Source organism: Elephas maximus, chromosome 20 (assembly GCF_024166365.1).
Source record: "Elephas maximus indicus isolate mEleMax1 chromosome 20, mEleMax1 primary haplotype, whole genome shotgun sequence".
In the NCBI taxonomy this organism is placed as follows: domain Eukaryota; kingdom Metazoa; phylum Chordata; class Mammalia; order Proboscidea; family Elephantidae; genus Elephas; species Elephas maximus.
Window position 1 is genome coordinate 50,345,935 of NC_064838.1, and position 19,752 is coordinate 50,365,686.

At 46.7% G+C, this 19,752-nt stretch overlaps 1 protein-coding gene and 1 long non-coding RNA gene across 9 annotated transcripts in view; one reads left to right on the forward strand and one right to left on the reverse strand.

Annotated features, from left to right (window-relative positions):
- FYCO1 (FYVE and coiled-coil domain autophagy adaptor 1) overlaps positions 1–8,903 on the reverse strand; it is a 107,442-nt gene extending 98,539 nt beyond the window's left edge. For all 8 annotated transcript variants that reach the window (XR_007514388.1, XM_049861824.1, XM_049861821.1 and 5 more), the window contains exon 1: positions 8,789–8,903. The gene's annotated coding sequence lies outside the window, so the exon portion shown is untranslated. The remainder of the gene's footprint in view (positions 1–8,788) is intronic.
- Positions 8,904–9,293: 390 nt separating this feature from the next.
- Positions 9,294–12,663, forward strand: LOC126063542 (uncharacterized). The gene is made up of 3 exons (XR_007514389.1): positions 9,294–9,577; positions 10,979–11,121; positions 12,414–12,663. It is a non-coding gene; the product is annotated as an uncharacterized LOC126063542 (long non-coding RNA).
- Positions 12,664–19,752: the final 7,089 nt, after the last annotated feature.

Genomic DNA, 19,752 nt, shown 5'->3' on the forward strand with positions numbered 1-19,752 from the left:
TTCCCTACCATGGCTCTGGGCTGCCTCCTCCCAGGGTCCCAGGAAGTAAATAAACCATAGTTTCCTCGGGAGACCGTGGTCACTACCAGTTACCACGTGCCGTTGGGTTGACTCCAATTCATGGTGACCCCATGTGAGTCTGAGTAGAACTGTGCTCCGTAGGGTTTTCAATGGCTGATTTTTCAGAATAGATCACCAGGCCTTTTTTTTCTGAGGACTCAAACCTCCAATCTTTTGGTTAGCTGCCAAGCATGTTAACTATCTGCACTACTCAGGAACTCCAGAGGAATACTATTTTCATGGACTTGGAAGCACTACCAACTCTTCACATCTTGCCCCTCCCTCCTCTGCTCTGCCTTGGCCTGAGGTTATTATTAATCAACAGACAGCACAGAGCAGGGTACTGTCACACTGGTTCTCTCTCCACACCACGGTCAACTCTCTCATGTCTCTAGAAAAGCTTGGCTTTGGTTGAGGGATCACAGTCTTCTGGTATGAAAGAGCCTGATCCTGACATCTACACCGCTGGTGAACTGCTCCTCGACATCCCGAGACAGCGTCTGTCCACACACCCCCAAGGTGCAAATTACCTCTGTGAGTTCCGCATCCTTGTTGTACAACGTGTAAAAACTTTTGTCACTGTCTCAGGCAAGATCTTGTAAACACCAGAGAAATTCATTTTATGACATCTTTCAGAACACTGGATTTTCTTGCAAACAACTCAAAATTGTGTTTAATTTTGGATGTTTTATGTCCAGAAACATCCAGTCTTCTGACAAAGATGAAAAGGGACTAAATGCATTTTAAATATTCTTATTAATTACCTGGGATTAGTGCTTGAGGCCTTAGTCATAGCCTCTTTTAGAGGCAAAGATTCTTCCTTGCCCTCCAAATTCCCCCTATCCCTGCCCAGATGCCTGAAAAGCCTTAAACAATAGAGACAGTCATTTAGGCCCAAATTAAAATCAAAGCCTCAACGCTGACTCAAGTATACCTATCGACACTGTAATGCAAATGACTAAGGTACATTATGTTTCCCAGAACCTGGCTCTGGCAGGAGCAATACAGCCTGAGTTCCCACCCATGTAAAGAGGGAAGGATCAGAAGGAGAGGCAGAAGTGTGGGTGTGGAAGACAATCTTGCCCTGCCTTTTTGTGTGCGTGCTCCCAACACTACAGATAAGATCTAACCCAAACAAGATGGAGCACACTAGTTGTAAACTCTATCCTGACCAAGAAAGAATGTTAAGGACAAAGACAGTTCTGATCAGTCAACAGCAGAGAGCCTTTCTGGAAGAGCCCATCGCCTCAGCCCGTTTCAGCACACCCAATAGCACTGACTTGGTTACCATCTGTGGAAAGGGAGGTACTTGGCTAGTACCTGAAACTCTGAGTACCGGGAAATCCTGCTGGCTCAGGTGTTGAACTGCTGGTGGGCAGGCAGCCTCCCCTCACCAGAGCTTCAAGAGGGTGCCCAGGAGAGTGCTCAAAAGTTTGCCAGCTCAGAGGCCAGCACTGAGCACACATGACCAGAAGCTCATTAACTGACCCAACCCCTTGGACCTACAATTAAAGTGTTAACCAACTGGATGCCTGGGTCACCTTTCCCAAGCATGTCTTCTTGCTTACAGTCTTTTCTCTATTCTTAAAGGGGATCAGGATTTGGGATTTTGCCACCTTGAATCTTCTCTTGGCCCCACCCCTCCCTCTAACAATTCCAGGTTCCTTGGTTTACTCTCTGTGGAACACAAATAAAACAGGCCATGAATCCTGCACTGACCCGGATCAGCAGGCTTGAGAGGGACCGGTGGACATGAAGTGCTGCTTCTGGGCCTGGGGGGAAGCTGGCTGTCTCTTAGGAAGGTAGGCAGTTGGTCCAAGGGCGGAGCACAAGTCTGTGTGCAGGGTCGTACAGCTGAGGCAGAGATGCCAGAGAAAACATTCAGATGATGAGGACATGTGTAAAAATCTGGGCAGTACCTGGAACAGCTGCACAATAAAGAACTAATGCATCTGCTTTTTTTGGAGCAAATTTTCTAGGTGGGAAAATTACAGATATCCAAAATCATATGCTCCAAGAAGTATCCTGAACAGATAGGCAGGCAAGGCTGTCAAGGGGGTCAGCTCAACCCATTGCGAATTATGAACTGAATATCTGACAGAATATGACATAGCCACCAAAGATGGCCTTAAGGAAGACAACATGGTAACTTGCATGTGTCAACAAAAGGCCAGTCAGGCAAGACATATTTATTAAAATCCAGTTGTTGTCGACTCCGACTCATAGTGACCGTGTGTATGGGAGAATAGAACTGTGCTCCATAAGATTTTCAATGGCTGATTTTTTGAGAGCAGATAACCAGGCCTTTCTTCCAAGGCACTTCTGGGTAAACTAGACCCTCCAGCCTTTCAGTTAGCAGCCAAGCATATAAACCGTTAGCACCACCCAAGGACTCCAACTATTAAGTGGTAGGCCCAGACCCAAGGGCTGGGGCTATGCTGTGAACAAGACTGGTAGAGCCCTAGTTTTCAAGAAATTTACACTCCAGCAGAATGAAATAGACAACAGAGCCCCAGTAAGCTCACAAAAAAACTATTACTTGAAGTCTGATAATGGCTTTGATGAAAACAGGTGAACAGGTAAAGCACCAAACTATACTTTGCCCAGGTCTCCCGTGCTCTCTTTCCTGTGTACCAAACCCAAACTCGTTACCGTCGAGTTGATTCCAGCTCATAGCGATCCTACAGGACAGAACAAAACTGCCCCATAGAGTTTCCAAGGAGTGCCTGGTGGATTCAAACCGCTGACCTTTTGGCTAGCAGCTGCAGCTCTTAACCACTACACCACCAGGGTAATTTGCTATTTAATCTCTGCCTTACCACTTGGTTGGAAGCTCTATTGTGGTTCATTATTTCCCCAGCACCTAGCACAGTTCCTGGCACACGGAAGGATCTCAGTAAATTACTTGAAGAATGACAAAACACATAGACCCTCCCTCCACAAACCAAACTAAATCTTTGACCCATTACCCCATCACTGTCAGAGTCGATTCCAACTCACAGCAACCCTACAGGACACAGTACAACTGCCCCATAGTGTTTCCAAGGAGCGGCTGGTGGGTTTGAACTGCTGACCTTTTCGTTAGCAGCCATAGCTAGCTATACCTCTTAACCGCTGCGCCATTTGGGCTCCAACTAAACCTTTAGGCATAGAAATGTACCAAAATGTAAATACTGATTACCTTTCAATGGAACAAGGGTAATTGTCTAAATAATCCTATTTCTCTGATTTTGTAATTTTTCTTAATTGCACATAAATTACGCTTATGTTGACAAAAATAATGCATTTTAAAATTTAGTTGTAGTTGTGGGCATTGTATTGCCATTATTTTGAAAATATGATGGGACTCTCTAAGAATGAATGGAATAATATGGATGGATTATTGTGTGTCTAGTCTACCCTTTCTTACCTGGCCTTTCTTTAAAAACAGAAGAGGTCCCTGGGGAGCTAGGTGACTGCCATCACCCTTAGCCCAGGTGGTGAGGCCCTTCCTCTGGCTGCTGACTTCACTAAGCCTGTCCTCTCGTCCCTCCTGCCTCCCTCCCAGCTTTGTTCTGGCTCCTCTGTACTGCCCTGCAGTGGTTTGGGCCCTGTCTCTGGGGTGTGGATGCTCTGCTTGGCTCACACTGCCTTCATCTTCCCCTGGCCAAGTCCCCTGGTCTTTCCGGTTTCAGCTCGGACATGAGGAAGTGTGCACAACAGCTCTGTCCCTGAGTCAGTCTACTTGGAAAACTCCTTCACACCCATCCAGGACAATGATAACCAGCCAACCACCGCCGCCACCACCACTAACCTAACCTTCCCCAAGGCCCTTCTCCTCTCTCCATTCCTGTAGGTTTGGAGATGCTGATTTGGAACTATCCCACAGGCAAACCACGTGCTGTGAGGCCAGGATGGGGGAGGTACGTCACAGATCTGGGTTCTGCTATGCTTCTCGGGGAGGATGACAAGAGCAGCTCAAAGCCTGGGCTGCAGAAGGGGGTGCGGCAGGGGGAGTATGCTGGCAGACCCAAGGGGCAAGGGAGACCCCGGGCGGCCCTGAAGAGGGAGTCATAGCACTGGACAAGGCATTTGTCGTCTCTTTTATTAATTGTGACTAAGACTTGCCAATTCAGACCCTATTCAGATTTTAGAATCACACCGTTGTTGTTGTTAGTTGCTGTCAAGCTGGATGACTCATGGCGAACTTACGTATAAGAGAAGGAAACGCTGCCCACTCCTGCACCATCCTTAGGATCACTGGCATGTTTGAATTAGACCAGTTATATGAAATTAACATTACCTATCCTGCAAGCAGAAACCCTGGTGGCATAGTGGTTAAGTGCTACGGCTACTAACCTTAAAGGTCGGCAGTTCAAATCCGCCAGGTGCTCTCTGGAAACTCTATGAGGCAGCTCTACCCTGTCCTGCAGGGTCGCTATGAGTCAGAATGGACTCGATGGCAACAGGTTTGGTTTTTTTTTTTTTTAATCACGCAAGTGGAAACCCTGGTAGCATAGTGGTTAAGAACTATGTCCGCTAACCAAAAGGTCAGCAGTTTGAATCCACCAGGTGCTCCTTGGAAACTCTATGCAGCAGTTCCACTCTGTCCTATAGGGTCACTATGAGTTGGAATTGACTCGATGGCAATGGGTTTGGTTTTTTTTATTGTGCAAGTAAGGCCCCTGAGTGGCGCAAACAGTTTGCTCTCAGCTACTAACCAAAAGGTTGGTGGTTCGAATCCACCCAGCAGCACTGTGGAAGAAAGGCCTGGAGATCCAACTCCATAAGAGTACAGCCATTGAAGGGCCCTGGTGGCTCAATGGTTAAGAGCTCGGCTGCTAACAAAAAGGTCAGCAGTTCTAATCTACCAGCAGCCCCTTGGAAACCCTATGGGGCAGTTCTACTGTCTATCCTATAGGGTCACCAGGAATCAGAATTGACTCTACGGCAATGGGTTTTTACAGCCAATGAAAATTCTATGGAGGGTAGGGTTGCCATGAGTTGGAATCGACTGGACAACGAGTTTTTTTTTTTTTTAAATCACGCAAAGAATAATGACATAAAGATCTTGCCATGATTGGGTGTGACTCAGCGTATGTTTAGCTCACAAAACTATTTTCAGGCAATTTTAGCAAATTCATCCACCTGGGGAAGCCATTTGATCTCTTCCTACCTTGTTTTTTTTTCTAATTGCAATGTGGGAAAGTAACCCTTCGCCTTCTTTCACATATGGTGATTAAGGATTATTGCCATTTGGGTAGGAAAGAACAGCAGACGTTGGCAAAGGCTAACTGGCTGCAGATGCCCTGGGCAAAGTGCCTGGGGCTACAGGTTCTACCTCAGGAAATTCCTTCCAGCCCCGTCTTAAAGCCCTGCTACTGGTCCAGCTGCCCAACCCCATCCTGGACCCCTTAAAAGCTGTCTAGCCCACAACAGCCTAATAGCTTGCTTGGAACAACTCTGTGGCCCAAGTTTTTCCCCAGGATGCCAACGCTTCTCCTCACTCAATTTCCCTCTCCAGGCTGAAGGTGCAGCACCTCAGCGACTTATGGTGGCTTAGCAGACCAGCCCTCAGGTCCCAGAACCAGCCACTAAGCCACACTGCTATAACCAAACCACAGCTTCTCATTAAGTCTGTTCTCGGAATCACAGTAAGCACACATCCTCATCCCTGCAGACGGGATCTGGCCCCGTCAGAAACAGGTCCCTGGTGTCCTTCAAAGGCCACAGAGATCCACGCATATGGGAAGGACCACTGTTCTTAGCTGCTGTGGAGTCATTCCCATTCATGATGACCCCATACGTGCAAAGTAGAACTGCTCCATAGGGTTTTCAAGGCCACTGACCTTTCAGAAGCAGATCACCAGGCCTGTCTTCCAAGGTGCCTCTGGATGGATTCAAACTGCCAACCTTTTGACTAATAGACAAGTGCTTAACCATTTATGCTACCCAGAGACTCTGGAAGGAGCATAGGTGGTCACCAAAACCATCAGGCTTACTGGTTCTAACATGAGAGAGGAGAGAAAAAAAAGCATCCCACCCGTCTTAGTTGGCTAGTGCTGCTATAACAGAAATACCACAAGTTGTATTATAACCATGGGCAGAGAGGTTAGGATTTACAACACATATTTTGGGGGAACATAAATCAATCCAGAACACTGTCCAACTGAGCTTGGCTTCTGCCATCGTCCACTTCTCAAAGCCACGGGGCCCACGTGCTCCGGGCGGACACTCTTTGTAGGGATGGTACAGATCCATCAGCTGTTACTAACAATGCACCAAAAAACAGCAAGAAGGTAGACACAGATCCCCGGAATCATTCCAATTCCCGCCCTACTGATTTCTTTAGTTGTGCAAATGGAGGATCTTACACCAGTAAAGAGCTCTGGTTTTCTGTTTATCTGGCATTGAGATAGGAGGCCTGGTGGCATGGTGGTGAAAGAACTCAGCTGCTAACAGGTTGGCAGCTCGAACCTACCAGCCGCTCCTCGAGAGAAAGGTGTGACAACCCGCTTCTGTAAAGATTAAAAGCCTTGCAAACCCCATGGGGCAATTCTACTCTGTCCTACAGGGTCACTCTGAGTGGGCACTGACTGGAGGGCAATGGGTTTGGGTTTTTGGCATTGAGGTCACAAAGAAAGAAAGAATATTGTGTATCTCTCAAGCAAGACCGTAACATACTAGGTGAGCAGACATGGATGTGACCATAACTGCCCCCTGTCTGCTCACAGCCAGCCTCTGGATGGTTACAAAACACCAATTAAAGAGCCCCTAGCTGCTGCCTGGGTTACAGTGAGTGTGGCCCCAAACGCTGGGTTTCTACCACTGGTTTCCACCATGAGACCAGAGCTACGTAACATGCTTCCTCTGCCTCATGTTTTAAAGACATTTTGGTCTTGGGTCACCAAAGTTGTCTTTGAACTCTCCAAAAAACACCTATTACCCACCATCCAAGTCTCTCCCCTACAGGGAAGAGAGGAGAAGACTGCCATTTATTGAGCACTCACTCTGTGTTCTGGAAGCAGCAGCCCATGGCCTCGGTGACCAACACAGGTCAAAGCCACTGGCTGCTCTGATCTGGCTCTGAAATGGGTGGTTTCTGTCATCACAAACATCTGTGGAGGCCATCTCACCCAAACAGGGCCAGGCTAAAATCTTGGTAGCTGAACCCACGCTCGTGTCCCAAACCCAGCCCCAAAGAGCAAAGAGCATCCAAGCAGCAGCTAGGATCCTTGACTGAGGCTGTTATCAACCTCTAAAGCAACTATAAAAATAAATGAAGTAAAATATCAATTGTAGCATCTAAGAAGTGGGTGCCTGGGTGTTCACTATACAATTCTTTCCATGATTCTGTATGTTTGACTAATAAAATAATGAAAAAAAAATCTGAAAATTAAAGGAAGTGCTACACAAAGATGAACACTTTTAGCAGAAGCAGAAAAACCCTGTTTCCTAAAGCAAGAGGCTTTTCACATCCTTTTTAACCAGAGGCAGCTGAGTGCCATCCCTGCAACAGTTAACTCTGATTTCCACAGCGATAATAACGATGGGCCACAACTAGTAATTTCACAAACAGTGGCTATCACAGGTGGGGCTCAAGCGGAGCCCACTCAACGTAGGCCCACTTCAGCAGGTGGGAGCCTCCCACAGCAGAAAGCCTCAGCCTGACAGCTCTTCCCCGTCGTCGCCCCCACGCCGCACTCCCCAGCCCAGCCGCATCAGGCAGATGGCAGAGGTGTTAAGCTCGCTGCAGAGGCGACCACAAGCCCCGGCAGCGACAGGCAGGGAGGCACCGATCAGATTAAAGTCTGATCCTCTGCCCCCAAAAAGCCCCTGACCCATTTCTCTGTCGGAAATGGAAACGACTGTGGTAAGACAGACGAGGGGACAAAGGCTGTGGCCAACACAAGTGCTCTTTTTTTTTTCCTGGAAGGGCCAGCCAATTAAAACCATGAAGATCGACAAGAGGCTTAAGAGGACACAAGTGCATTAACAGGGAGTCATGTGGTAACGAGTCAGCCAAACACACTTTGCTTAGAAATGAAGTTCAGACCCTCCTCCTGCCCCCCAGCCTCGGTTCGGCATAGCACGGACCTTTGCCCAAGTCCAGTGCAGCCACACCAGAGACAATTCACAGGCCACCCAACAGGTGTTTCAGTTAAGATCACCTAAGGGGCTTTCTCGAGACGCTGCAATTGGCAACAGGGACAGAGGGGAAAGGGAATCAGCTTTGGCAGAGCTGGCCCGGGGCGAACAAGCCGTCCCCTCCTAGGATGAAGGGAGGACCCGGGCACCAGCTGAGCCAAAAACTACGTTTACGAGATCAGCATTTGCTTGGACAATGCAAGTAGGAACTCGGGGGACTGCGCCCCCAGTCCCTAAAGGACCCCGGGCTTGTTCTGAGACGCCACATGGTGGGCTCATTTGCGGCTTCTCGGCCGTCGGGGTGCTGGGACTAGTGTTTGGGGTCTGTCTTTCTCACTGACAACTAGAGGCAGCCTGGGATCCCCGACCATTTCCGGGGCAGGAAGCTTCACTGGCCCGAGGTGCTTCCCAGGCCGGCTGGGCAGGGGCGGGGACCCAGGGGCCGGGACCCAGGGGCCTGGCGGGATCTGAGGGAAACCCAGGATGGGCAGAGACGGCAAGGGCAACAGGTGACAGCCGCGCCCGGCGGGCGGCTCCCCGGTCCGGCGCCGGGCTCAGCCCAGGCGGCCCCAGAGCCTGGCCGGCCCCCCGCGGCACTTACGCGCTCGTGGGTCCACGGCCGGGCAGAACCGAAACTTTCTGGGGCCCAGTGGAAAAGAACAGGAGCGCGGAGCGAGCGGCCATGAAGCACACACCCGGGCGCGGGAGGGTGCGGACTACCACTCCCGGCATGCTCAGCAGGGCCGGAGCCTACAACTCCCATCGGACTCCACGGGCCGGCTTGGCTCGGACTACGACTCCCGGCACGCTCCACACACCCGAGATTTACAGCTCCCGCTCCCCACGCCCCCCTCCAGGGAGCCGACTCTAGGTTAACCCTTGCAATCCCGGAGGGTGTGTGTGCCAACAAATTGTCATCTGGGGTCTTAAGAGCAGCGCTGCCCATGTGTGTCTATTGAGCACTTGAAATGCGGCTACTTCGAGTTGAGCTGTGCATGTGCTGTGAGTCTAAAATCACCCTAGATTTCAAAGACTTAGTATGAATAAGGAATGTAAAATATTTCATTCATTGTTTTACATTGATTACGTGTTGAAATGATAATGTTTTTGTTATGTTGGGCTAAAACTATGATTTTATATGTTGTTGGGCCTAACGTCTCATCTTTTCAATCCCCCTCATTTCTTAGCAAAGGGCCCTAGATAAAATCAGTGCTCAAAAAAGAAAAAAAGTGTAAAGACTGAACTACTACCCCTAACTTCCGCCTGGTCTCAGCCCAATTTCTATAAGTTGTGCATTGGAAGCACTCTGAAGCTGGACTCAGTAGAACAGAATGCATTCAATTAATGATGTCTATCACGGAGAAAATACAGAAGAGCCACACTATACGGAGTAAGTACACTTCAGCCTGTGACCAGAGGTCATTCCTTAGCTTTGTCCCTGCCATCCTCTCCTCTCTGCCCTAATTCTCACGTTTAAGCCCAAAACACCTCTCTGCCTCAGTTGGCTAGCGGTTTACAGTCAGGAACCATGGTTCCAATATTACAGGTGCAGATGGAGGGGAGTGGGTTGAAGAGAGGAAATAGGTTTCTTAGTTTTAGGCTATGGCACCTCATTAGTCATCTTTTTATAAATTAGGCATAGATAAGACCATGGCAGAGTACAGGGTCAGTGGAAAAGAGGAAGACCCTCAACAAGGTGGGTGCAAAAATGAGCTCAAGCGTAACGATTGTAAGGATGGCTCAGGACCAGGCAGTGTTTCATCCTGTTGTGCATAGGGTTGCTATGAGTCGGAACCGACTCGACGGCACCTAACAACAACAACAACAAGACTGTGAATTAGATGATGAAGTAGTTTGAGTGGAGTTGGCTGGTAAAGAGAGGTGTTTTCCATGCTTCCCTTTAACATAAAGGAAAACTGTGAAGAGAGAAAAGGGGAGAGAGATGGAAAAGATCCAGGGGGGCAAAGAGAAAAGTCATTAATGTAGTGGCCTAAAGAGTAACTATTGCTCCAACCACAGCCTGAACAATTTTATGAGATATTTGGGATTGGGGATGGGAGAGATTTCAATGTCAGTTCAACACCCTTGTTTGAAACTTCGGCCCAAAATGAGTTTGGTAAAAAGGAAGAGACAAACATAATATTTATTGAGGACCTACAATATGCCAAGTTCTCTGGATGGTGCACATGGTTAAGCGCTCAGTTATTAACCTAAAGGTTGGTGGTTTGAACCCACCCAGCAGCACCGTGGAAGGAAGTCCTGGTGATCTGTTTTCATAAAGATTACAGCCAAGAAACCCTATGGAGCAGTTTTACTCTAACACACAGGATCGCCATTAGTTGGAACCTACCAGACGGCAACAGACTTTTTTGACAATATGCCAAACCCTAGCCAAAAAAACCCATACATTATTATATTTAAAACACCTGGTACCTCTATGATGTCGGTAGCATTAATTATTCCCACTTTATAGATGAGGAGACTGAGGCTAAGAGAGGTTGATTGTCCAAGTTCACCCAGTCGGTAAGTGGTGGCAGCTAGGGTATAGCTGGGGCTCCTGAGAAGTCCTCTGTCCACCCACCACACTGCCTCTCAGACACAGGGCAATAGGTTTAAAAAAAAATGACTGCTATTTCAGTCACTTTAACTTGGATTTCCTTTGTAGATAAAGCTGAATGTCTCGAATTATAATCTTTTGAACAAACAACATTTTCTTGTGTTCTGATGTGAACATTAGGTAAAGAGACAAGATTCAAAATCATCAAAACCGGCATCTTTTTTTTCTTTCCAGCCTTTACAAGCATCAGAAGAGACTCTTCCTCACAGGAAGCAGACCGAGCCCGCCACCACACCAAGGGAAGAGGCTCTGGGGAGAATTGCTCCCATCCTTTAAGCGTTTTGTCTGTGCAGGGCCCCATGTTAAGTGCATTTCAGGTATGGTTCAGTTTCATTCACTCATCAGCCTTATGACACACAATTACCCCCATTAAACAGATGAGCAAACTGAGATTTAGGGAAGTTAAATAACTTCCAGCAAGGTCAAAAACTAATAGTGGTAGAGACAGATTTTGAACCCTGGTCTGTCTGACTTTAGAGTTCAAGCTGCTAACTACTTTGCTGGCATCTCCTTGTAACTGAGGCAGCCATGTTCTCTGCCAGGAAACCCACCATCTGGTCCCTGCTGATCAGACCTGGTATGAATATCAGATGCGTAGGTGGTATGGCGGCTTGGCTGCCATGGGAAGGAATGCATAGTTGTGAATCAACCAAATACAGCTTTTCCATTCCCAAACAGAACTCGGTTTTTTTTTTTTAGTCTAAAACAAACAGTGAGCACTAAAAGATCCACTTATATGGTTTTTCCAAAATAAAGGAACATTTCGTACAAAGGTAAATTTGAGCCACTGTCCCTTATGAGATAGAAGAACTGCTCAGGACAGTGAAATGATAAATCTCTAATTACAACTCCTTCCTCAGCTTCTGCGGGGGGCCCAGTTTTAAACATTAAAAGGTTCCCAACACACTTGGCTGCTAACCAAAAGGTTGGTGGTTCGAGTCCACCCAGAGGTGCCTCAGAAGAAAGGCTTGACAATCTAGTTCTGAAAAATCAGCCATTGTAAACCCTATGGGGCACAGTTCCACTCTGGCACTTATGGGGTCACTACGAGTCAGAGTTGACTGAACAGCAACTGATTTTCATAAAAGTGGTGTGGTATAAAAAGTCACTGGTACTATCTTTTTTGTTTAACCCTGGATTTCCAAAACTTATTTGACCACAGAAAAAGAAAAAAAACATTGCCATCAAGTTGATTCTGACTCATAGGGACCCTATAGGACAGAGTAGAACCACCCCATAGGGTTTCCAAGGAGTGGCTGGTGGATTCGAACTGCTAACCTTTTGGTTAGCAGCCAAGCTCTTAACCACTGCACCACCAGGGCCCCTTTTGACCACAGAGCCCTGTGTTTTTTGTGAAACATCTGTTAATATCCAGGAAGCCAAAAGTCTTTTGGAGAGGGTGGCCAAAAATTTATTGCCAAATCACAACGCCTTTGAGTGGGAAGGGAGGCAGGACTGATACCCACACTGGACTCTCCTGGGTGAACAGGCAGCATGGTCACCCTACTCTGTGGGAAAGACAATTTGCTATGATTATAACAGAAAATAAGAAATAGTCTGAATCCTTATTTTCAAACAGTTTAAGTTTTCAAAGGTTCTCATTTGGCAGGGGCACACTGAGGAGAGAAGTCAATGGTATAGTCATGGAAAAAAATTCTGGAAAATATACATGTCAGGATTCAAACCAAGGCCCGGAGCACTGAAGTCCAGATCCTTCTGCATCATCCATGAGCTATTATTGATAAGCACTGTTCTGTGGGTGAGGGTGGCACAACAAACTCGGAGCTGCCGATTCTGCAGTCAACTTATGACTCGCTCTGGGGGTCTCACTTGGACCTTTTCCATAAAATAAGATTGATTTGGTGGAGAAGACTGTTGTTGTTGTTATTGCGGTTGTCAGGTGCTGTCACATGGTTCTGATTCATAGCGACCCATAGACAACAGAGGGAAACATTGCCCAGTCCTGAGCCCTTCTCACAATCGCTGTTATGCTTGAGCTCATTGTTGCGGCCACTGTGTCAATCCATCTTGTTGAGGATCTTCCTCTTTCTCGCTGACCCTCTCCTTTACCAAGCATGAGGATTTTCTCCAGGGACTGGTCCCTCCTGATAACATGTCCAAAGTGAGATGAAGTCTCGCCGTCCTTGCTTCTAAGGAGCATTCTGGCTGTACTTCTTCCAAGACAGATTTGTTCCTTTGGCAGTCCATGGTATATTCAATATACTTTGCCATCACCGTAATTCGAAGGTGTCAATTCTTCTTCTGTCTTCCTTATTTATTGCCCAGCTTTCGCATGCATATGAGACAATTGAAAGACTATAGGAGAAGCAAACATGGGTGGTGTCTATGGAGGCATATTAGGAGTTGGGTTTTAGACATATTAGATTTGAGATCCCAGTTAGGCATCCAGCAGGCTACATGAGACTGGCATTCAGGGCAGAGGTTAGAGTTGCAGACATAAATATGAGAGCTATCAGTGTATAGACTTTTTAAAGCAGTAGCTCTTACAATTTGGTCTCAGGACCCTCTTACACTCTTAAAAAGAACTTTTATTTATATGTATTGTCTATCAATATTCACCACATTAGAAATTAGAGCTGAGAAATTTTAAAATATTAAGTCATATAAAAATAATAAAACAAATCAAAAATGAATGAAAAGGATGGCATTGTTTTATATCTTTGCAAATCTTTTTATGCATCTCCCTTAGTAAAAGACAGCTGGATTTTTATATCTTGATTCAGTCTTTTGTGATACGTTGCTTTGGTTGAAGTATATAAAGAAAATCCAGCCTCGCTTGGAAAAGGGAGGGCCTCTGGAACCTCCTGAAACTGATGATTTAAAGTCATGACACTGATGGGATCTCTAAGGGAGCAAGGGAAGACAGAGAAGAGACCCATGGACTGGGCCCAACGATGGCAAGAGATCAGGAAGGTGGAGATAAATCAGCAAAGGAGATAGAGAGGAGGAAACCCAAGAGAGGGTAAAGGCCTGGAAACCAAGTGAAGAAAGGGTTTTGAGGAGGAAGGAGTGAGGCGGTGAGTATGTGTGTGTTGGCAGACACGACCCTTAATGAAGTGAGTACACCCTGCAGTCATGCTTAGGCAGGCCTTAGAAGGAAAAACATCTGTTCTCAGACCTGGACTCTGAGGTAGAGATAGGTTCTCAGGGTGTGGGGAGGTGAGATAGGCTTGCCCCAGGGAGGCAAGTAGGAGCTAGGCAGGGAGTTACCTCGTAAGGGTCTCTGATGAGGGGTCTGGGCCTCAGAACTCCGAGCTCTGATGCTACCAAAAGCCTTCTCTGGGCAGTCCTTCCCTTCTGTTAACCACACATGCATCAACAAAATGTGAGAATTAAGAGGATGGGGGAGGTTTGTGTTTGGGATGGAGTGACAAAGAAAAGGGTGGTTCTCCCTTCCTTCATCCTTGTCCTAGTCTCTCCAAGCCAGAACAGAGGAAGTGGCCTGAAGGAGATGGCATAACCTGGAGCTGTAGGCAGAGCCTCAAGAAGACCCAAAGCAGTGGTCTGGCAGAGGCAGCAGTGAGGTGACTTCACAAAGAAGACCAGGGAAATATTGTAAAATAAGTTGTCTAAATTTATGAGTGATAAGAATCAGGATCAGCACAAAGCCAGTTTCTATGAGGTGGAGATCAGGTATATCTCCACCTTCACATTTCTCCTTTATCTCTGACACCAGCCGCTCCTCCTACGGCACTCTCTACTTCTCTGCAGGGTTTGATACTTGCTGCAAGGACCACACACAGAACTCACAGGCCATACTTACAGTTATGTGGTTTATTAGGGAACAGGCTACAACTCAGGAGCAGGATCAACTTGGAAGTAACAGGAATAACCAGGGATTGTTATCAGGAAGCAAACAGGCAAGGGTCTCTGAAGTGGAAAACACATTCTTCCCTTCTTCAGTGCAGGACAGCTTCTGAGCGGGACAGCTCTCTGGGCAAAAAGGCTCCTGAAGCAGATAAGCTCTCCTCTGGAACAGCTCTCAGACTCTTCTGAGCCAGTGCCACTGTCCTCCTCCAGTAATCAGCAAGTATGGCTTCTCTGCTGGGCAGCTGCCTTCTTTTTCAGCCATGCAGGCCTCTCTGCTGTTGGCTTCCATGCCGTTGGCCTCTCTGTCACTAACTGGCCCAGCTCCTAGCCAGTATAGCAGTTTGCTTTGCTCTTTAAGCTGCTTTCTGCCATCAGGCCTCTCTCCCACTAATTAACTGGCCCAGCTCCCAGCCAGCGTAGCAGCTTCGAGACCACTCTGCTTCTACCTGGCTCTGCTTCTCTGCCAGCCTAGGTTTTACCCAGCACCTCTCTCAGGTACAGCTTTTTCAGCTAACCAGCCCAACTTTTAGCAAGCAGCGCTCTCAGCTGCAGCTTTTTTTTTTTTTAATTAGGCCTGGGAGTGGCCTCCATGTCCTGAAGGACACGCTCCCCTCCCAGCTCCTGTCAACCAGGAGGCCTTTAAAACCTCTGCATTTCATCCCTTTTATATATCTCAAGCCTCAACGGTTACAAAACGGGACCTCCCTCACCAGACCAGAGTTCAACCAGTTCTCAATTACCCATGAGATGTCAACTCAAGTCTTATGCAAAGTAACATTTTCTGCCAGCAGAGGCTGAGACCCATTCTAGCTCCTCTCCTGGGCAAAAATAACAACCCTCTGGGGTAGAAAACAATCTAAGAGGCCCCCCAAATTGCTTCTCCAAAGAACTAGGGCAAAGGTAACAACTCCTTAGGGCTTTGGGAGAAAAATCTCCCAAGATTTTTTTCCAAAGAGCCAAGGCAAAAGGCAGTAAAAAGGACTCGTTCCACTACAACCGGGCAGAGGAACTTGGCAGCCCTGGTCCTGAGCTCATACCTGCAGTACCTCAGTGTGGGCCACATCATGTGGTGTGGCAGGCTCACTCTTTCGTCACCCCTTCACTGTGTGACCTCACAAGAGAGCCTAAGACTAGGGTGGCCAGGGCAGCACTGAGAGTCTCTAAGATGGAGACAAGACAGGCAGCATTTCTTCAACTGATTTGCCTTAGGAACCTCTGATTACAAGGCATGCTAAGGAATTAGTGTTCTAGAAAATACACATTGGGACAGGCAGATGTAAAACTAGAGGAGGTGGAAGGGGCCTCCACAGGTATGCTCACTGGCTCTCACCTGGGGGGCATCAGAATCACCTGGGAAGGTACTTGAAAATACAGATGACTGGGCCCCAGCCAGATCTACTGAATCAGAACCTGTGATGAGGGTGAGGTGAGATGTGTATAATTTGAAGAACCTTCCCAGGTGATTGTGTCCTGAATTCCTAGTTAAAAACCTCTGATCTAATCAAACTCCCTTGTATTACAGATGAAGAAACTATGGCCTAGAAATGTTAATAGGCTTGTAAAACAAGGCACAGTGTGGTGGTCTGAAGGCTTAGGCTTGAACCCTGACTGTGTGACTTTGGGTAATTTTCTTAACCCCTCTGTGCTTCACCTTCTTCATCTATTAAAAAAGAGATAATAAGAGTGATTGCAAATGGCTTTGTCAGCTAAGACAAGTCAAGCACTATCAAGGTACCTGATAAAAAGTTGTTGTTGTTAGCTGCCATTGAGTCAGCCACTGACTCATAGCAAACTCAGGCACAGTGAGATCAAACCATTATGACCCATACAGTTTTCATTGGCTGATTTTCAGAAGTAGAAAACCAGGCCTTTCTTTCCAGTCTGTCTTAGTCTGTAAGTCCTGCTAAAACATTTTCAGCCTCATAGCAACACACGAGTCTGCACTGACAGACTGGTGGTAGCTATGCATGAGATTCATTGGCCAGGAATCAAACCTAGGTCTCCTGTATGGAAGTCAAGTTGATGTTGTTGTTGTTAGGTGCTGTCGAGACAGTTCTAACTCATAGCGACCCCATGTACAACAGAATGAAACCCTGCCTGGTCCTGTGTCACCCTCACAATCGTTGCTATGCTTGAGCCCATCATTGTAGCCACTGTGTCAATCCATTTCATTGAGGGTCTTCCTCTCTTTCGCTGCCCCTCTACTTTACCAAGCGTGTTGCTGTACACCAGGAAATGGTCACTCCTGATAACATGTCCAAAGTAATTGAGACAAAATCTTGTCATCCTTGCTTCTAAAGAGCAACTGGCTGTACTTCTTCCAAGACAGAATTGTTCATTCTTCTGGCAGTCCATGGTATATTCAGTATTCTTCCTCAGCATCCTAATTCAAAGGCAACAATTCTTCTTTGGTCTTCCTTATTCATTGTCCAACTTTCACATGTGTTTGAAGTGATTGAAAATACCATGGCTTGGATCAGGCACATCTTAGTCCTCAAAGTGACATCTTTGCTTTTTGACACTTTAAAGAGGTCTTTTGCAGCAGATTTGCCCAATGCAACATGTCATTTGATTTTCTGACTCCTGCTCCCATGGCCATTGATTATGGATCAAGTAAAATGAAATCCTTGACAATGTCTGTATTTTCTCCATTTATCATGATGTTTCTTATTGGTCTAGTTGTTAGGATTTTTGTTTTCCTTATGTTGAGGTATAATCCATATTGAAGGCTGTAGTCTTTGATCTTCTTGAGTAAGTGCTCCAAGTTCTCTTCAAGGGGAACATTGTCTGATATAGTGCTGGTGATGAGCCCCTCAGGTTGGAAGTCACTCAAAATAAGACTGAGGAAGAGCTGTCTCCTCAAAGTAGGGTCAACCTTAATGATGTGGATGGAGGCAAGCTTTAGGACCATCATTTTCTGATGTGTCAGGACTTGAAATGAGAAGAAACAGCTGCAGACAGGCATTAATAATTGGAATGTGGAATGTGTGAAGTATAAATCCAGGAAAATTGGAAGTTGTCAAAAATGAAATGCAATACATAAAGACTGATATCCTAGGCATTAGTGAGCTGAAATGGACTGGTATTGCCCATTTTGAATCAGACGATCATATGGTCTACCATGTAAGGAATGACAAATTGAAGCAGAATGGCATCACATTCATCATCGAAAAGAACATTTCGAGATTTATCCTGAAGTACAATGCTATCAGTAACAGGGTAATAACCAGACACCTACAAGGAAGACCAGTTAATAATGACTATTGTTCAAATTTACCCACCAACCACTAAGGCAAAAGATGAAGAAATTGAAGACTTTTACTAACTTCTGCAGTCTGAAATTGGTCAAACATGCAATCAAGAGGAGGCAGAGCCAAGATGGCAGAATAGACAGATGCTTCCGGCAAACCCTTTTTACAACAAAAAGCCCCCAAAACAAGTGAAACGAGTATATTTGTGACAAGCTAAGAGCCCTGAGCACCAAAGGCAAGCTTAGAAAACTAACTGAAGGGCAGGGGGAGGAAGAGACAGTTCAAAAGTGGAGAGGAGTTACTGGACCTGAATCGCCGGGAGCCCTCAGGCACCATTCCCAGAGTGGCGGCGGTAGGCTGGAACTAGTGTACGGCTGCACTTTGCTCAGGGAGAAGCAGCCAGCCGCACAGCCCACTCACACCTCCGGAATCTGAGAAGAACGGCGCTCTCGGCAAAAGCTAAGTACTTGCGTATATTTTACTGTGCCCCCCCCCCCCACCCCGAAGCCGGCTTCAGAGGCTGAATTCCCTGGGCCTGAGGTAGGCCCTGTTGAGCGCCTAGAGCCATCCTCCTGGCCTTGGAGAAGGAAAAAATTTGCAATTGGGAGAAAAGATAATTTGCCAGCTCCACTAACTGGGGGAGCTCAGGACGGAAGCGGCCCCTGTCCAGGCATAAACTGTCCGTGGACTTTGAGCACCTTTCCCCTCTGTGTGGACCTGTGTGGGCCTATTTCAGGAGAATAGGCCCTTGTTGGCAGACTCCAACCGTTTCAGTTGTGCGGTGGAGAGGTGGGTGTTTGATGTTTGACATTGCTTTGCCTACTAAACAGGGTCCTCACCTACCCACATCAGGGGCCTAAGGACTGGTAGCTCCACTCAGGTTACCCAGCCACCCACAACAGGGGTCCAAGGGTAACTGGTACCTCCCAGGCCTTACAACCAAAAACTTTGGGTGCCCATGGTCCATCTGCAGAACCCACCCACCTGCACACTCTAGGGAACACAGACGCGCTTTCCTCAGAGATGCCTGGGGGTCAGTTCTCAGCCCCCTGCCTTGTTCAAAGTGTGACCCCCTGCTGCAATCAGATACCAGTACCTACACCAATCACCCTTGCCCCTCTAAGACTGTAGGAAAAAGCCTGTACCACACACTTGATGATCAGTTACCTGGACACCTGAGCTGAATTCATACAAGAAAAGTGAATGGGCTCCTAGACTGACATACTTAATAACAGCTCTAGCCATCTGGGGACAGGACGTCAGAACGCCAAAGGCAAAAATAATCAAGCTAGCTCACTCAAGCAACCCATTTGGGCATATCAAAACAAAACAAAGCAAGAAGCTATGACACGGTAAGCAAGCATAAACTAATACAATAACTTATAGATGGCTCGGAGACAACAGTCAATATCAAGTCACATAAAGAAACAGACCATGATCACTTCAGCAAGCTCTCAAAACGAAGAATCCAGGGATCTTCTAGATGAAAGTGCATTCCTGGAATTACCAGATGCAGAATACAAAAGTTTAGTATACAGAACCCTTCAAGACATCGGGAAGGGAATGAGGCAATATGCAGAACAAGCCAAGGAACACACAGATAAAGCAATTGAAGAAATTAGAAAGATTATTCAGGTACATAATGAAAAATTTAATAAGCTGGGAAAATCCACAGACAGACAACAATCTGAAATTCAGAAGATTAACAATAAAATTAAAGAAGTAAACAACTCAATAGAAAGTCAGAGGAGCAGAATTGAGCAAGTAGAAGCCAGAATTTCTGAACTTGAAGATAAATCACTTGGCACTAAAATATTTGAAGAAAAATCAGATAAAAGAATTAAAAAAAAATGAAGAAACCTTAAG